The following is an 18,617-nucleotide window of genomic DNA, read 5'->3' as shown; positions in this document are numbered from 1 at the left end:
GTGTTTGTGTGTGCGTGCCCGACTGTGGGTGTGTGACTGTGTGTGAGACTATGGGTGCACGTGACTCTGTCTGTGTGTGTGTGTGAGTGTGCATGTGAGTGTGTCTGTGTTTGTGTGTGCGTGCCCGACTGTGGGTGTGTGACTGTGTGTGAGACTATGGATGCATGTGACTCTGTGAGTGTGTGCGCGCGTGCATGTGAGTGTGTGTGTGTTTGTGTGTGCGTGCATGCCTGACTATGGGTGTGTGACTGTGTGTGAGACTATGGGTGCACATGACTCTGTCTGTGTGTGAGAGTGTGCATGCGTGTGTGTGTGTGTGTGCATGTGCATGTCTGACTGTGGGTGTGTGACTGTGTGTGAGACTGTGGGTGCACGTGACTGTGTGTGTGTGTCTGTATGTGTGTGTATGAGTGTGTGTGAGTGTCCGACTGTGTGTATGTGACTGTGTGAGACTATGGGTGCACGTGACTGTGTGTGTGCATGCGTGTGTGTGTGTGTGTGTGTGCATGTGTGTGCATGCATGTGTGTCTGTGTCTCTGTGTGTGTGTGTGTGTGTGTGTGTGTGTGTGCATGTGTGTGAGACTCTGGGTGCACGTGACTGTGTGTATGTGTGTGTGTGTGTATTTGAGTAAGAGTGCTGCTTCCCTGGTGATTATCTCCTCTCCCTCAGTGTCAGGAAGGCTGGAGCTCTGTAAATATTCCCACACACTGAGGGCAAACAGTTTAACTGGGTTGGTGAAAGGGAGCATTTTGAAATGCGGAGCCTGTGTGCTGGGGGCTGGGCTGCCCCGTCCGAGTCTCCGAGCCCCCTGAAAGCACTGGGCGAGCTGCGGGATTCACACGGATCAGGATCCTTGAGCAGATAGTGGGCCTGCTGTACACAAAAGCCTCCTCACATTCCACCTTTAATGGGAAGGTTAATGCTGACGGAGTGGGGGGGAGCAGACTGTGGTTTGCTCCTTTCATTTCTTTAATGAGTGGAGTCTGTTTACTGTCCTCGGTGGGCAGGTTAATCTGGCCGTCCAGTTACATTTACTGCAGAGCTGAGGGATGGTGGGTGGGGGCCTCAGGATTATCCCTTTTTGGCCCCAGTTAAGTACCAGAGAAGGTGAACAACGGAGCAGCCCATCCCCCTCTTCCCCTCCCCCCTCCTCCTCAAACCCACTCCTCCCCATCCCCTACTCTCCCTCCCCATCCCACCCCCTCCTCTCCTCCCCACCCCCTCCTCCCCGTCCCCCTCCTCCCCGCTCTGCCCCATTCCCCCGCTTCTCCCCCTCCCCATTCGCCATCCTCCCCATCCCCCCCTCCTCCCCACCCCCATCCACCCCCCTCCTCCTCATCACCCCCTCTGCCCCATCCCCCTTCCCCACTCCTCCCTATCCCCCTCCCCACCCTCCTCCCCATCCCCCCTCCCCACTCCACCCCATTCCCCCTCCCCCCTCTGCCCCATCACCCCCCTCCGGCCAATCCCCACTCCCCCTTACTCCCCATCCCCCCTCCTCCCCATTCCTCCCCATCCCCCCTCCCCCCTCCTCCACACCACCTCCCCCCTTCCCCCTACCCTCCTCCCCAGCCCCCTCCCTCACCATAATGGGGACCAGCGCCAACATCATGGTCCCTGCTCCACCCACACCCCCATCTACACCCCTCAAACCCCCTCCATGGCCTCGGACCCTCCCCTCTCTTACGCTCCACTAGGGGTTGGCTCTGCTCCCAATCAGTCAGTGTGTGAGCTGGTTACAGTGAGCGGCAGGCACAGGGATCGATATGACATGAAACACATGCTATTTATTTACACAGACAACGGGAACACTAACCTGGAGCGTACTGTCCCACCCAGACCCGACTCTAGGCTAATGTTAACACACTCGCCCGCACGACACAGCGACTGGGCCTGACATGGCCAAACTGCTCACACTCTCTTCAAAGTGCCTTACACCTCAGATTACCACACCCTCTATCTCTGTAACCTCCTCCAGCCCCTACACCCCCTCCCTATCTCTGTAACCTCCTCCAGACCCTACACCCCCTCCCTATCTCTGTAACCTCCTCCAGACCCTACACCCCCTCACTATCTCTGTAACCTCCTCCAGCCCCTACACCCCTCCCTATCTCTGTAACCTCCTCCAGACCCTACACCCCCTCACTATCTCTGTAAACTCCTCCAGACACTACACCCGTCCCTATCTCTGTAACCTCCTCCAGCCCCTACACACCTCCCTATCTCTGTAACCTCCTCCAGACCCTACACCCCTCCCTATTTCTGTAACCTCCTCCAGCCCCTACACCCCTCTCTATCTCTGTAACCTCCTCCAGACACTACACCCCTCCCTATCTCTGTAACCTCCTCCAGCCCCTACATCCCTCCCTATCTCTGTAAACTCCTCCAGCCCCTACACCCCTCCCTATCTCTGTAACCTCCTCCAGACCGTACACCCCTCCCTATCTCTGTAACCTCTTCCAGCACCTACACCCCTCCCTATCTCTGTAACCTCCTCCAGACCCTACACCCCCTCCTTATCTCTGTAACCTCCTCCAGACCCTACACCCCCTCCCTATCTCTGTAACCTCCTCCAGACCCTACACCCCCTCCTTATCTCTGTAACCTCCTCCAGACCCTACACCCCCTCCCTATCTCTGTAACCTCCTCCAGACCCTACACCCCCTCCCTATCTCTGTAACCTCCTCCAGACCCTACACCCCCTCACTATCTCTGTAACCTCCTCCAGACCCTACACCCCTCCCTATTTCTGTAACCTCCTCCAGCCCCTACACCCCTCTCTATCTCTGTAACCTCCTCCAGACACTACACCCGTCCCTATCTCTGTAACCTCCTCCAGCCCCTACATCCCTCCCTATCTCTGTAAACTCCTCCAGCCCCTACACCCCTCCCTATCTCTGTAACCTCCTCCAGCCCCTACACCCCTCCCTATCTCTGTAACCTCCTCCAGCTCCTACACCCCTCCCTATCTCTGTAAACTCCTCCAGCCCCTACACCCCTCCCTATCTCTGTAACCTCTTCCAGCCCCTACACCCCTCCCTATCTCTGTAACCTCCTCCAGCCCCTACACCCCTCCCTATCTCTGTAACCTCCTCCAGCCCCTACACCCCTCCCTATCTCCGTAACCTCCTCCAGCCCCTACACCCCTCCCTATCTCTGTAACCTCCTCCAGCCCCTACACCCCTCCCTATCTCCGTAACCTCCTCCAGCCCCTACACCCCTCCCTATCTCTGTAACCTCCTCCAGCCCCTACACCCCTCCCTATCTCTGTAACCTCCTCCAGACACTACAACCCTCCCTATCTCTGTAACCCCCTCCAGCCCCTACACCCCTCCCTATCTCTGTAACCTCCTCCAACCCCTACACCCCTCCCTATCTCTGTAACCTCCTCCAGACACTACACCCCTCCCTATCTCTGTAACATCCTCTAGACACTACACCCCTCCCTATTTCTGTAACCTCCTCCAGCCCCTACACCCCTCCCTATCTCTGTAACCTCCCCCAGACCCTATACCCCTCCCTATCTCTGTAACCTCCTCCAGCCCCTACAACCCTCCCTATCTCTGTAACCTCCTCCAGCCCCTACACCCCTCCCTATCTCTGTAACCTCCCCCAGACCCTATACCCCTCCCTATCTCTGTAACCTCCTCCAGACCCTACACCCCTCCCTATCTCTGTAACCTCCTCCAGTCCCTACACCCCTCCCTATCTCTGTAACCTCCTCCAGCCCCTACACCCCTCCCTATCTCTGTAACCTCCTCCAGCCCCTACACCCCTCCCTATCTCTGTAACCTCCTCCAGCCCCTACACCCCTCCCTATCTCCGTAACCTCCTCCAGCCCCTACACCCCTCCCTATCTCTGTAACCTCCTCCAGCCCCTACACCCCTCCCTATCTCCGTAACCTCCTCCAGCCCCTACACCCCTCCCTATCTCTGTAACCTCCTCCAGCCCCTACACCCCTCCCTATCTCTGTAACCTCCTCCAGACACTACAACCCTCCCTATCTCTGTAACCTCCTCCAACCCCTACGCCCCTCCCTATCTCTGTAACCTCCTCCAGACACTACACCCCTCCCTATCTCTGTAACATCCTCTAGACACTACACCCCTCCCTATTTCTGTAACCTCCTCCAGCCCCTACACCCCTCCCTATCTCTGTAACCTCCCCCAGACCCTATACCCCTCCCTATCTCTGTAACCTCCTCCAGCCCCTACAACCCTCCCTATCTCTGTAACCTCCTCCAGCCCCTACACCCCTCCCTATCTCTGTAACCTCCCCCAGACCCTATACCCCTCCCTATCTCTGTAACCTCCTCCAGACCCTACACCCCTCCCTATCTCTGTAACCTCCTCCAGTCCCTACACCCCTCCCTATCTCTGTAACCTCCTCCAGCCCCTACACCCCTCCCTATCTCTGTAACCTCCTCCAGCCCCTACACCCCCTCACTATCTCTGTAACCTCCTCCAGCCCCTACACCCCTCCCTATCTCTGTAACCTCCTCCAGCCCCTACACCCCTCCCTATCTCTGTAACCTCCTCCAGCCCCTACACCCCTCCCTATCTCCGTAACCTCCTCCAGCCCCTACACCCCTCCCTATCTCTGTAACCTCCTCCAGCCCCTACACCCCTCCCTATCTCCGTAACCTCCTCCAGCCCCTACACCCCTCCCTATCTCTGTAACCTCCTCCAGCCCCTACACCCCTCCCTATCTCTGTAACCTCCTCCAGACACTACAACCCTCCCTATCTCTGTAACCTCCTCCAGCCACTACACCCTTCCCTATCTCTGTAACCTCCTCCAGACCCTACACCCCTCCCTATCTCTGTAACCTCCTCCAGCCCCTACAACCCTCCGAGCTCCCTGCGCTCCTCCAATCCCGGCCTCTTGAGCGTTCCCCGATTCCGCTCCCCCCCCCACCCACTCTCAGGCTCCCAAAAATCTACCCAGTTCAGCCTGGAATAAATTCACATTTTTTTAATGGGATGTGGGTGTCGCTGGTGAGGCCAGTATTTGTTGCCCGTCCCTAATTACCCCTTGAACTGAGTGGGCTCGCTCGGCCATTTCCGAGGGGCAGTTAGGAGTCGACCACCTTTGCTGGTTGGGTCTGGGAGTCACGTGTAGGCCAGACCCAGGTAAGGACGGGCCGATTTCCCTCCCTAAAGGGGGTATTAGTGAACCAAGCGGGGTATTTAGGGCACAGGGAGCTCCGTGCTCATCGTCACTGATGTGATTGGTGTGAACTCGCAGCCAGGGCCCGATTGCAGCCGGTGGTCCATTCCCCAGCTGCCCTGCCCCATTCCCCCGAAAATTACCCCCCCCCCACCCCCCACACCCACCCCTCATACCCACCCACCCACCCACCCCGCCCGCCTCCCCGAATTTCAATAGTTCCATTAAATGCCTCCTCGTCACTGAGACCAGCCCGAAATTATAGATTTTATTTAATGGATTTAAATTCCCACCGGCTGCCTTGTGGGATTTGAACCTGGGATCTCCCCCACCCCTCCCCCTCCCCCACCCCCTCCCCCGTCCCTTCACCCTCCCCCACCCCTCCCCCTCCCCCACCCCCTCCCCCGTCCCTTCACCCTCCCCCACCCCTCCCCCACCCCCTCCCCCTCCCCTCCCCCCCACCCCTCCCCCCCACCCCTCCCCCTCCCCCACCCCCTCCCCCGTCCCTTCACCCTCCCCCACCCCTCCCCCACCCCCTCCCCCTCCCCTCCCCCCCACCCCTCCCCCTCCCCCATCCCTTCCCCCACCCCCACCCCCTCCCCTCCCCTCCCCCCCACCCCTCCCCCTCCCCCATCCCTTCCCCCACCCCCACCCCCTCCCCTCCCCTCCCCCCCACCCCTCCCCCCCACCCCTCCCCCACCCCCTCCCCCTCCCCTCCCCCCCACCCCTCCCCCCCCACCCCTCCCCCACCCCCTCCCCCTCCCCTCCCCCCCACCCCTCCCCCTCCCCCATCCCTTCACCCTCCCCCACCCCCTCCCCTCCCCCCCACCCCTCCCCCCCACCCCTCCCCCTCCCCCATCCCTTCACCCTCCCCCACCCCCTCCCCTCCCCCCCACCCCTCCCCCTCCCCCTCCCCCACCCCCTCCCCCGTCCCTTCACCCTCCCCCTCCCCTCCCCCCCACCCCTCCCCTCCCCCTCCCCCATCCCTTCCCCCACCCCCTTCCCCTCCCCTCCCCCACCCCCTCCCCCCCACCCCTCCCCCCCACCCCTCCCCCATCACTTCCCCCACCCCCACCCCCTCCCCTCCCCCCCACCCCTCCCCCTCCCCCATCCCTTCCCCCACCCCCTTCCCCTCCCCCTTCCCTTCACCCTCCCCCACCCCCTCCCCCTTCCCTTCACCCTCCCCCTCCCCCACCCCTCCCCCTCCCCCATCCCTTCCCCTACCCCCTTCCCCTCCCCTCCCCCACCCCCTCACCCTTCCCTTCACCCTCCCCCACCCCCTCCCCCTTCCCTTCACCCTCCCCCTCCCCCACCCCTCCCCCTCCCCCATCCCTTCCCCCACCCCCTTCCCCTCCCCTCCCCCACCCCCTCCCCCATCCCTTCACCCTCCCCCACCCCCACCCCACCCCCTCCCCCTTCCCTTCACCCTCCCCCACCCCTCCCCCTCCCCCATCCCTTCACCCTCCCCCTCCCCCACCCCCTCCCCCTTCCCTTCACCCTCCCCCTCCCCCACCCCCTCCCCCTTCCCTTCACCCTCCCCCTCCCCCACCCCCTCCCCCGTCCCTTCACCCTCCCCCTCCCCCACCCCCTCCCCCTTCCCTTCACCCTCCCCCTCCCCCACCCCCTCCCCCTTCCCCTCCCCCACCCCCTTCCCCTCCCCCTCCCCCATCCCTTCACCCTCCCCCTCCCCCACCCCTTCCCCCACCCCCTTCCCCTCCCCCTCCCCCACCCCTTCCCCCACCCCCTTCCCCTCCCCCTCCCCCACCCCTTCCCCCACCCCCTTCCCCTCCCCCTCCCCCACCCCTTCCCCCTTCCCTTCACCCTTCCCCCTCTCCTCCCCTCCTCCTCCCCCTTCCCCCTTCCCCCTCCATCCTCCCCTCCCCCACCCACTCCCCTCCTCCACCCCAACCCCTATCCTCCTCCCGCACAACCCCCTCCCCCTCCCCTCCCTCCCCCCTCCCCCACCCCTTCCCCTTCCCCTCCCTCTCCTTCACCCTCCCCCCTCCCCCATCCCCCTCCCCCTCCCCTCCCCTTCCCCCTCCTCTCCCCTTCCTCCTCCCCCCAGAGAATTAACCTGGGCCTCTGGTTACTAGTCCAGTGACCTGACCACTAACACCGCCATCTCCCGCTCCTGAATACCTTCATTGATCGGCCCTGCACTGCCCTCTGGGCGAGAGAATCCCACAGGCCAGGGACCCTCCGGGGAGGGTAAAAAAAAATCTCCCCTCACCCCAACCTCAACCGAGCTTAACCCTTCACCCGCTACCCCCCTGGTTTGAGCCTCTCCCACAAGCGGAACCATCGCGGTGATGCCCACCCTGTTGAGCTCCCTCAGGGACCCTCATATATGTCAAGAGCACCTCTGGCTCTGAAATGAAAGCCTCGCCAGATGCTGCTTTGGAATTTGAACCTGTGCTCCCAGGGTATTAACCTGGACCTGTGGATCGCTAGCACCACCAGGCTGTACAAACAGCAGCAGCTTGTGTGTCCATGTACACCAGTCACTGAATGGTCAGCTACAAAGAGCAAATGGAGGGTTAGCCCTTTGTGTCAACGATGCCGGGGGTGTCAAAGGGCGGAAGTGTTCTATCAGTTATGTGAAGATCTGGTTAAGGCCCCCATGAGGAGTAAAAGGTTCAGCTTTCTGGACAATGCCCCTCAGAGAGGATATATTAGCTTTGGAGCGTGTCTGGTGCACATTCACCGGAACAGTAGCAGGGCCTGCAAGGATAGAATGGCCACAGGATGTGCCACTCGGCCCATCCTGTTCTGTGCCGGCTCTCCAAACGAGGCACTGCACCACCCCCCACCCCCACCCTCTCTCCGTAACCCTCACACGTTCTTCCCTTTCCGATAATAACCCAATTCCCCCCACCCCCCCACCCACCCTCGGATGCCTCTCAATTGAACCTGCCTCCCCTCACCGCCCACTGGGTGAAAAGGTTTCTACCTCGTGTCAACACCCCCGCCACCAAACCCCCCCCCCCACCCCCCAACCCGCTTTGCCCCTCCTGCCAATCGCCTTCGGCCAATGTGCCCCTCTGGTTCTCAAGCCTCCCTCCAATGGAGAACAGTCTCTCTCCCTCTCTCCCCTGTCCAGACCCCCCTCGGTGTTGGGGGGGAGGGGGTGGAATTTCCCAACTTGGCGCCGCCGGACACGTTCGGGCGCGGAGTAGCGGGCGATGGTTTCGGGCGAGCGTCCCGACGTCATGGCACGATATTTCGGCCGGCATGTGGGGCTTGCCAATCGGCAAGACGGCCTTTGAGTTCTTGAGGGAGCCTCATCCCCCGGGCGGAGTGAGGTTTCCGCCGATCAATCCAAAAAAAAACCGATTAAAACACTTTGAAATAGTTTCCACTTTCCGTGCGCGGAGGTGCCTCGCCCTGAGGCCGCCCGACATTGTCTCGGGATTTTACGCTCCTTTTTTTATTGATCCCAAATTCGTCAGCCGCCCCCCCCCACCCCCACCCCCCACCCCGAGGAAGCTCTCTCCTCCCTGCTCCCGCCCTGTCTCCAGCCCTCACGCTCCTCTCAGGCCGGCTGTCTGTTAATTGGCCGTAGCTAGGAGGCCAATCGCGTTCACCCGCCAACCTGAAAATTCTCTCCCCACCCCCCACCGCACAACCCCTCCCCCACCCCCCCATCCCCCGGCCACGATTTTGAATACCTCCGTCAAATCTCCCCTCAGCCTTCTCTTCTCCGGGGGAGAACAACCCCGAATTCTCCCATCTATCTTCCTAACCGAAGTTCCTCATCCCTGGAACCAATCTTTTGTGAACCTATGAGAGGACAAGTTATGAGGAGACATAGCTTTAAGTTTACATGACCTCAAGTACAGTAGATTAGGGGGTGATCTAATTGAGGTTAACCAAGCACTTGGAGCACTTCCAAAGAGAGACCGCTGGGACGCTGGGGTAGGAAGCAGGCGTATGCAATGCTGTGTCTTGTGGCTAAACCTATTGTCAAGATAAGTATTGGTGTCATTTCCCACTTCATCAGCTAGCTTGGGATCGACATAACACACTCTCCCCAAAAACCTGTTGAGGCTGGGTTTCGATGAGAAATTGTCAAAACTGAGATCAATAAGATTTTGTTAAGCAAGGATATTCAGAGTTACAGAAACAAGGCGTGTTGGAGTTAAGGTGCAAATCAGCCCTTACTTAATCGAATTGTGTAACAGGCTTGAGGGGGCTGAATGGCCTCCTCCTGTCGTTATGTTGCCAGAACCATGAATCTTTATTTGGCGATGATTTTTTTCCTGAAACTGCTCTCTCTCTCCAGATTCTCTGCAAACGTGACGACCAGGGGCCTAGTTTTAAAATGGCCGTCCTTAAGTTGGAGCGATGCAGTTGGAAACCCAGGCCGGTGATGGCTCTTAGCAACCCAGCCCGCCAGTTCCCCGGGGCAGCTGGGGTTAAAGGGTCACTGGGTCATGGCCTCTCGGTTAAACCAGCCACGTCGTCTCCTTGTGTGAAAGTGCTGAGCGCGCTGCCAGATCGCTTCTGCTGCTCTCAGGCGTTGAGGCCTTCGCTACACCCCCAACCCCTGCAACCACACCGGACCCCCCAACCACCCCCACTCCTTTTCTGGAATGTTCCTCTTTCCGTTGCTTCCTTCCCTTCACCAGCCGAACAATACCAGGAAACCAAATAAATGAGATCAGTGGCTGCTTGGAGGAGATCCTTTCAAAGCCTCAGGCTAGGCCTCTCTCTCTCTCTTCTGTCTCCGTGTGATTTGGACAACTCTCACTTTCACACAGGCAGCCTCCCCTCATCCAAATCCACCCCCTTCCCCCCCCCACTTCAACACCAACACCTCCAGCTCACCTCCGATCCTCCACCTCCCTCCCAGGAATCTGTCCGCCTTCCACAGACCCTCTGCCGGCTGGGATTTACCTACGAACGAGGAGCAGGAGGAGGCCACTCACCCCCTCCAGCCCGCTCCGCAACTTTATAAGGCCGTGGCTGATCTGATAGTGACCCGAAATCTGCAACCCAACTAACCCCCCCCCGATAACCTGTCACCCCCGCATGCTTACCGAGAATCTATCCAGCTCTGACTTAAAAATATTCAAAGACTCTGCTTCCAGCGCTTTTTCAGAAAGAGAGTTCCTAAGACTCACGACCCCCTGAGAGAAAAAATTTTGTCTCATCTCCATTTTAAATCAGCGACTCCTTATGTTTAAACAGTGACCCCCTAGTTCTAGATTCTCCCACAAGAGGAAACATCCCCTCCACATCCACCCTGTCAAAACTCCTCAGGATCTTATGTTTCAATCAAGTCGCCTCTTACTCTTCCAAACTCCAATGGATACAAGCCTAACCTGTCCAGCCTTTCCTCATAAGACAGTCCACCCATTCCTGGTATTCACAGAGATAAAAACAAAAAAATTGCGGATGCTGGAAATCCAAAACAAAAACAGAATTACCTGGAAAAACTCAACAGGTCTGGCAGCATCGGCGGAGAAGAATAGAGTTGACGTTTCGAGTCCTCATGACCCTTCAACAGAACTAAGGAAAAATAGAAAAGAGGAACGAGTGCGAGGTTGGCGAACGATTTTCGATGAAGACCAGCATCGCCGGTGGGCGGAACAAGGAGCCCAAGCCAAGTGCTGTTTGGAAAATAAGGAAATGGGGTAAAAGAGCGAAGGGGTTGAGGGGGGTTTGCATTCAGGGAGAAAGTAGCGACTGAGGTTAACAACGTCATTGCATTTATATAGCGCCTTCCATGACCTCAAGGTCCCCCAAAAACGCTTTACAGCCAGTGCAGTACATTTGAAGTGTTGTCACTGGAATCATGTAGCAGTTCATCTGTGCACAGCAAGCTCCCACAAACAGCAATGTGGCCAGGTAATCAGGTTATTTTAGTGATATTGGATTCACAAATCATTAAGAGTAGTTGCCTGGTAGGTACAGAACTTGAGCACTGCTGAATAAAGAGACATGTCGAAGCTTTTCATCTGGTACGCATCAGGACACAATAAGGAGAAAACAACAATTTATACTGCATGAGAAGAGAGTGCTGATTGGTTGGAGCATTACCATGGAGAATGCACCAGTGATGCTGCATCCTCCACTGCAATCCCCCTACCAATCAACCCTCAGCCCCACCCCACTCTCAAGGAAGGAAATCTGTTGTCCTTACCCAGTCTGGTCTACATGTGACTCCAGGCCCATGCAGAGCAATGTGGCTGACTCTTAACTGCCCCCTGAAATGGCCGAGCGAGCAAACCCACTCAGTTCTCAAGAGCGGGATGAAGGTTGGCCAGCAACACCCCACCCCCAACATCCCATGGTGTCTCACCTTCATCACCCCCCCACACCTTCTCCTGTTCCTATGGCAAGGCCAAGAGTTCCTATTTTGTTTCAGATGGGATCCCTAATTGCCCCTGGTACTGAGTGGGCTTGCTCAGGGGGTAGTTAGGAGTGCTGGGGGCCCAGAGAGTAGGCCAGACTGGGTAAGGACAGCAGTAATCCTTCTATCAGTGGCTAGGATGGGGTCTTTAATGACCGATCACTGAGACTTGTTCTCAGTTCCAGGTTTATTCACTGAATTTAAACTCCACCAGCTGCCGTGGTGGGATTTGAACCCACGTCCCCAGTGCATTAGCCTGGGCCTCTGGGTTACTAGCCCAGTGACACTGCGCCACTACATCACCACCTCTCCCTAAGATTGCCACCTGTTTTTCTGAGTGAACTAAAATATATTGGAACAGATTTAATCTCCAGGCTCGTTGTCCTTTTACTCGTTCAACCTGGTGCCTGGGAACTTTAATCTTGCTCTGTGTTTGTTAGTGAAATAATAATGTCACAAGAGCACAGAGAGAGTGTTTTTTAATCACTCGGAAAGCTTCGCTTCCTTAGCTACTAGAAAGTGGGGGGATGTTAAGTAAATATACAGATGTGAGATATGTTCACTCGTACCGTGTGGAAAATATTTTCTCATAAATCTTGTCCCCGGGAACGCGATGCAACTGTGATTCTGCTTTCAATTCTGGGCACTGTGCCTCAGGAAGGGTACACTGGTTTCGGAGGAGGTGCAGGACAGACTCAGAGCATGATCCCGGGGCTAACAGTGTTAAATGACAAGAGCAGAGTAGGTTTGCATTCATTTGCTGCAAGAGCAGGTCAGAGGCTAGGGATCCTGCGGTGAGTAACTCACCTCCCGACTCCCCAAAGCCTGTCCACCATCTACAAGGCACAAGTCAGGAGTGTGATGGAATACTCCCCACTTGCCTGGATGAGTGCAGCTCCCACAACACTCAAGAAGCTCGACACCATCCAGGACAAAGCAGCCCCGCTTGATTGGCACCCCATTCACAAACATTCACTCCCTCCACCACCGACGCACAGGAGCAGCAGTGTGTGTACCATCTACAAGATGCACTGCAGCAACTCACCAAGGCTCCTTAGGCAGCACCTTCCAAACCCACGACCACTACCATCTAGAAGGACAGGGGCAGCAGATAGATGGGAACACCACCACCTGGAAGTTTCCCTCCAAGTCACTCACCATCCTGACTTGGAAATATATCTGCTGTTCCTTCACTGTCGCTGGGTCAAAATCCTGGAATTCCCTCCCTAACAGCACGGTGGGTGTACCTACACCACAGGGACTGCAGTGGCTCAAGAAGGCAGCTCACCCCCACCTTCTCAAGGAGCAATTAGGGATGGGCAATAAATGCTGGGCCCGGCCAGCGACGCCCACGTACCACAAATGAATTTTTTAAAATGGGCTCCTCCTGCTTTGCTGTCCCAGATGAGAATTCTTCATGTGATAATTTGTTGTTCACAGCGTATTAAAACCATGTAAACCCTGCATCTTGAGTCCCTCAACAACAACAAGTTGCATTCGTATAGCACCTTTAATGTAGAATGCCCCCAGGAGTGATTATCAAATACAATTTGACACTGAGCCACAGAAAAAGATAGGGACAGGTAACAAAGGCATGGGCTCGAAGGAATGTCTTGCAGAGGGAGAGAGAAACAAAGAGGGGGAGGATTCCCGAGAGAGGAAATTCCAGAGGGAAGGAATTCCAGAGGAAATAAATTCCACAGGGAAGGAATTCCAGAGGGAAGGAATTCCAGGGGGAGGAAATTCCACAGGGAAGGAATTCCAGAGGGAAGAAATTCCAGAGGGAGGAAATTCCAGAGGGAGGAAATTCCAGAGGGAAGGAATTCCAGAGGGAAGGAATTCCAGAGGGAAGGAATTCAAGGGGGAGGAAATTCCAGAGGGAGGAAATTCCAGAAAGAGGAAATTCCAGAGGGAAGGAATTCCAGAGGCCCAGCCTCATAGAATCTTCTACATCCACCTGATGGAGCTCAGTACAACAGCTGACATGAAAGGCAGTGCCTCAGACAGTGCAGCACCCCTGAGGTGACAGATTCGAGCCTGAGTGAAGGGCCTTTCTGACCATGAGGTCAAGAGGGTTCCCAACTGAGCCAGGTGGACACTGAAGATTAGGCTGTCCAGATGTGCACATCTTGAATACCGTGTGCAGTTTTGGTCTCCTAACTTAAGGAAGGGTGTAAATGTATTGGAGGCGGTTCAGAGGAGGTTTATTAGATCGATACCTGGAATGAGCGGGTTGTCTTATGAGGGAAGGTTGGACAGACTGGGCTTGTTTCCACTGGAGTTTAGAAGAGTGAGGGGGGATTTGATTGAAGTTTACAAGATCCTGAACGGCTTTGACAAGGTGGATGTTGAAAGGATGTTTCCTCTTGTGGGTGAGTCCAGAATGAGGGGGGGCACTGATTTAAAATTAGGGGTCAACCTTTTAGGACAGAGGTGAGGAGAATTTTTTTCTCTCAGAGGGTTGTGCGAGTTTGGAACTCTCTGCCTCAGAAGGTGGTGGAGACGGGGGTCACTGAATATTTTTAAGGCCGAGGTAGATAGATTCTTATTAGTCAAGAGAATCATAGGCTCTCGGGGGGGGGTTCTGTGAGAATGTGGATTGAAACACCAGCAGGTCGGCTACGATCTTATTGCTTGGCAGAGCAGGCTCGAGGGGCCGAATGGCCTACTCCTGCTCCCACTCCATATGACACCCAACCACCCTCTTCCCCCATTGGTTCACCCCGGAGGGCAAGCAGGCTCCTCACTGGCCAATTCCGCTCTTCTTGACTGTCAACTCCTCAAAACTTCCCCGGCTGTTCCTCCTTCCCGATATTTCTCGAGTCAATGGACAAAGGAGCACGGAAAGTAACTTTTCCTCGAGCGCTTTAATGAGTTACCTCCCGGAATGCCTGCAGCTGTGAGGGATTAGGGAGCGTCATAGATCAAAACGGCCTAGACAGGGGCTGCGTGCCAACGCTGCAAGAGTTGGCAACGCTCCTGACACTAGCGCAGCCACCAGATACATCTCCGTCAAACAAGGAACACTCCCCTGGGATGTCCCGACTGATGGACGCACCCATCGAACAGCCAAGACCGAGGAAAGGCTCCTCGGTTCCTCAGGTAAAAAGCGAAACCTCCCGGATGCTTGGAAATCGGAAATACATTTCTTTTTTTAAAAAAAACCCCGGAAAATGCTGGAGAAGCTGGTAGCAGTTCCATTAGCTTCGTTCCCCCTCTCCGCCGATGCCGCCAGACCCCGCTGGGTTTCTCCCCAGCGCTTTTATTCTTCTTTAATCATTTCGTGGGATCTTGCTGTGCTGCAATGGCCGAGGTCACGAGCAGCGACTCGCACCCCCGCCACACCACCCCCCCCCCCACCACCCCACGAATGGTATTTGATTGGCTGCCGCAGAGCTTTGGGATCGCTCGGAGACAACTTGCCGGGCTCAGGTTTATCCCGACGTCGGGGCGAGGGGAGTGTGGGTGGGAGGGGGAAGTGAACAGGAGCTGCCTCGATGTCTTGCCCGGTCGCCGACAGTTCGACAAACCCGCGGCCTGCCCGTGCCCCAGACAAACCCGAATTAACGCAACCCTTTCGTCTCCCTTCATTGAGGAGGGTGGGATTCCCTCTCTCAACCTCTTCCCCCTTTCTCTCTCCTCCCCGTAAGACGCTCCTTAAAACCTGACCTCTTTGACCGTCCCATGTAGAGCGCCTCAAGGGCCTTCACGGTAGTTAACACTCCCAGGAGCGTTACATTCGGGAGTGGGCGATGAACTTTGGTCTGGCCTGTGATGCCCGCAACCCAGGAGCGAGTACAAGAAAAGCTTAAAGGCGCTAGATCAATGCAAGCTGTTGTTAGAAGCATAGAAATTAGGAGCAGGAGGAGGCCATTCAGCCCTTCGAGCCTGCTCCACCATTCAGTACGATCATGGCTGATCCTCTATCTCAACGCCGTTCTCCCGCTCTCTCCCCATACCCCTTGATCCCCCAAAAATTCATCAGTTCCTTTCTTGACTACACCCAGTGACCCGGCCCCCCACAGCCTCTGGGGGAGAGAGTTCCACAGGTTGACCACCCTCCGGGTGAAGAGGTTTCTCCTCATCTCAATCCTAAATGGTCTGCCCCGTATCCTGAGGCTGTGGCCCCTGGTTCTAGACACCCGCCCCCCACCAGCCAGGGGAACCGTCCTCCCTGCATCCAGTCTGTCCGGCCCTGTTAGAAGCATAGGAAAGAGGCCATTCAGCCCATTGTGCCTGTGCTGGCCGAGAGAGAGAAAAATTGAAGCAACTAGCAGCCCATTTTTAACCCCACTTTCCAGCCCCTAATCCGCAGCCTTGCCGGTTAGAGCACTACAGGTGCCGATCCAGGGGCCTTTGAAATGAGTTGAGGGCTTCAGCCTCAATCACCCACTTTAGGCCGTGAATTCCAGACCCCCCCCCCCCCCACCCCCGGGTGAAAATGTTTCACCTCACGTCCCCTCTCGTCCTTGAACCTGTTGAATCACCTTAAATGTCGGACAGAACTAGAGACGGTGGTGGAGGTGGGGGTTGGGGGGCAGGTGAGGGTTGGGGGTGGGGGGGGTGGGGGGGGGGGTGGGGGGTGGGGGGGGGTGGGGGTGGGGGTTGGGGGTGGGGGGGGGCTGGGGGTGGGGGTGAGGGTTGGGGGCGTGGGTGTTGGGGGGTGGGGGTTGGGGTTGGGGGGGTTGGGGGTGGGGGGGGCTGGGGGGTGGGGGTGGGGGGGTGGGGGTTGGGGGGGTGGGGGTGGGGGTTGGGGTTGGGGGTGGGGGGTTGGGGGTGGGGGTTGGGGGCGTGGGGGGTGGGGGCGTGGGGGTGGGGGTGGGGGTTGGGGGGGTGGGGGTGGGCGTTGGGGTTGGGGGGGTTGGGGTTGGGGGGTGGGGGTGGGGTGGGGGTTGGGGGGGTGGGGGGGGTTGGGGTTGGGGGGTGGGGGTGCGGGGGTGGGTTGGGGGGTTGGGGGGGTGGGGGTTGGGGGTTGGGGGGGGGTTGGGGGGGGGTTGGGGGGGTGGGGTGTTGGGGGGGGTTGGGGTTGGGGGGGGGTTGGGGGGGGGTTGGGGGGGTTGGGGTTGGGGGGGGCGTTGGGGTGGTGGGGGTTGGGGGGGGTTGGGGGGGTGGGGGGGGGTGGGGGGGTTGGGGTGGGGGGGTGGGGGGTGGGGGGGGTGGGGGGTGGGGGTTGGGGTGGGGGGTTGTGGGGGGGTGGGGGTTGGGGGGGGTGGGGTTGGGGGGGGTGGGTTGGGGGGTGGGGGTGGGGGGGTGGGGGGGGGGGGGGGGGGGGGTTGGGGGGGGGGTGGGGGGGGGGGGGGGGGGGGGGGGGGGGGGGGGGGGGGGGGGGGGGGGGGGGGGGGGGGGGGGGGGGGGGGGGGGGGGTGGGGGGGGGGGGGGGGGGGGTGGGGGGGGGGGTGGGGTGGGGGGGGGGGGGGGGGGGTGTTTTGGGGGGGGGGGGTGGGGGGGGGTTTGGTGGGGGTGGGGGGGGGGTGTTTTTTTTTGTTTTTGTTTTGGTTTTTGGGGTGTTGGGGTGGTGTGGTGGTTTTGGGGGTTTTGGGGGTTTGGGGGGTGGGTGTTTGGGGGTTGGTTGTTTTGTTTTTTTTTGTGGGGTTTTTTTTTTGGGTTTGTTTTTGTTTTTTTTTTGGGGGGGGGTTGTTTTTTTTTTTTTTTTTTTTTTTTTTTTTTTTTTTTTTTTTTTTTTTTTTTTTTTTTTTTTTTTTTTTTTTTTTTTTTTTTTTTTTTTTTTTTTTTTTTTTTTTTTTTTTTTTTTTTTTTTTTTTTTTTTTTTTTTTTTTTTTTTTTTTTTTTTTTTTTTTTTTTTTTTTTTTTTTTTTTTTTTTTTTTTTTTTTTTTTTTTTTTTTTTTTTTTTTTTTTTTTTTTTTTTTTTTTTTTTTTTTTTTTTTTTTTTTTTTTTTTTTTTTTTTTTTTTTTTTTTTTTTTTTTTTTTTTTTTTTTTTTTTTTTTTTTTTTTTTTTTTTTTTTTTTTTTTTTTTTTTTTTTTTTTTTTTTTTTTTTTTTTTTTTTTTTTTTTTTTTTTTTTTTTTTTTTTTTTTTTTTTTTTTTTTTTTTTTTTTTTTTTTTTTTTTTTTTTTTTTTTTTTTTTTTTTTTTTTTTTTTTTTTTTTTTTTTTTTTTTTTTTTTTTTTTTTTTTTTTTTTTTTTTTTTTTTTTTTTTTTTTTTTTTTTTTTTTTTTTTTTTTTTTTTTTTTTTTTTTTTTTTTTTTTTTTTTTTTTTTTTTTTTTTTTTTTTTTTTTTTTTTTTTTTTTTTTTTTTTTTTTTTTTTTTTTTTTTTTTTTTTTTTTTTTTTTTTTTTTTTTTTTTTTTTTTTTTTTTTTTTTTTTTTTTTTTTTTTTTTTTTTTTTTTTTTTTTTTTTTTTTTTTTTTTTTTTTTTTTTTTTTTTTTTTTTTTTTTTTTTTTTTTTTTTTTTTTTTTTTTTTTTTTTTTTTTTTTTTTTTTTTTTTTTTTTTTTTTTTTTTTTTTTTTTTTTTTTTTTTTTTTTTTTTTTTTTTTTTTTTTTTTTTTTTTTTTTTTTTTTTTTTTTTTTTTTTTTTTTTTTTTTTTTTTTTTTTTTTTTTTTTTTTTTTTTTTTTTTTTTTTTTTTTTTTTTTTTTTTTTTTTTTTTTTTTTTTTTTTTTTTTTTTTTTTTTTTTTTTTTTTTTTTTTTTTTTTTTTTTTTTTTTTTTTTTTTTTTTTTTTTTTTTTTTTTTTTTTTTTTTTTTTTTTTTTTTTTTTTTTTTTTTTTTTTTTTTTTTTTTTTTTTTTTTTTTTTTTTTTTTTTTTTTTTTTTTTTTTTTTTTTTTTTTTTTTTTTTTTTTTTTTTTTTTTTTTTTTTTTTTTTTTTTTTTTTTTTTTTTTTTTTTTTTTTTTTTTTTTTTTTTTTTTTTTTTTTTTTTTTTTTTTTTTTTTTTTTTTTTTTTTTTTTTTTTTTTTTTTTTTTTTTTTTTTTTTTTTTTTTTTTTTTTTTTTTTTTTTTTTTTTTTTTTTTTTTTTTTTTTTTTTTTTTTTTTTTTTTTTTTTTTTTTTTTTTTTTTTTTTTTTTTTTTTTTTTTTTTTTCTTTTTTTTTTTTTTTTTTTTTTTTTTTTTTTTTTTTTTTTTTTTTCAGATGAC

The sequence above is a fragment of the Carcharodon carcharias genome, chromosome 33 (genome assembly GCF_017639515.1).
Source record: "Carcharodon carcharias isolate sCarCar2 chromosome 33, sCarCar2.pri, whole genome shotgun sequence".
Taxonomy (NCBI): Eukaryota; Metazoa; Chordata; class Chondrichthyes; order Lamniformes; family Lamnidae; genus Carcharodon; species Carcharodon carcharias.
Note: the sequence above shows the minus strand (reverse complement) of the source record.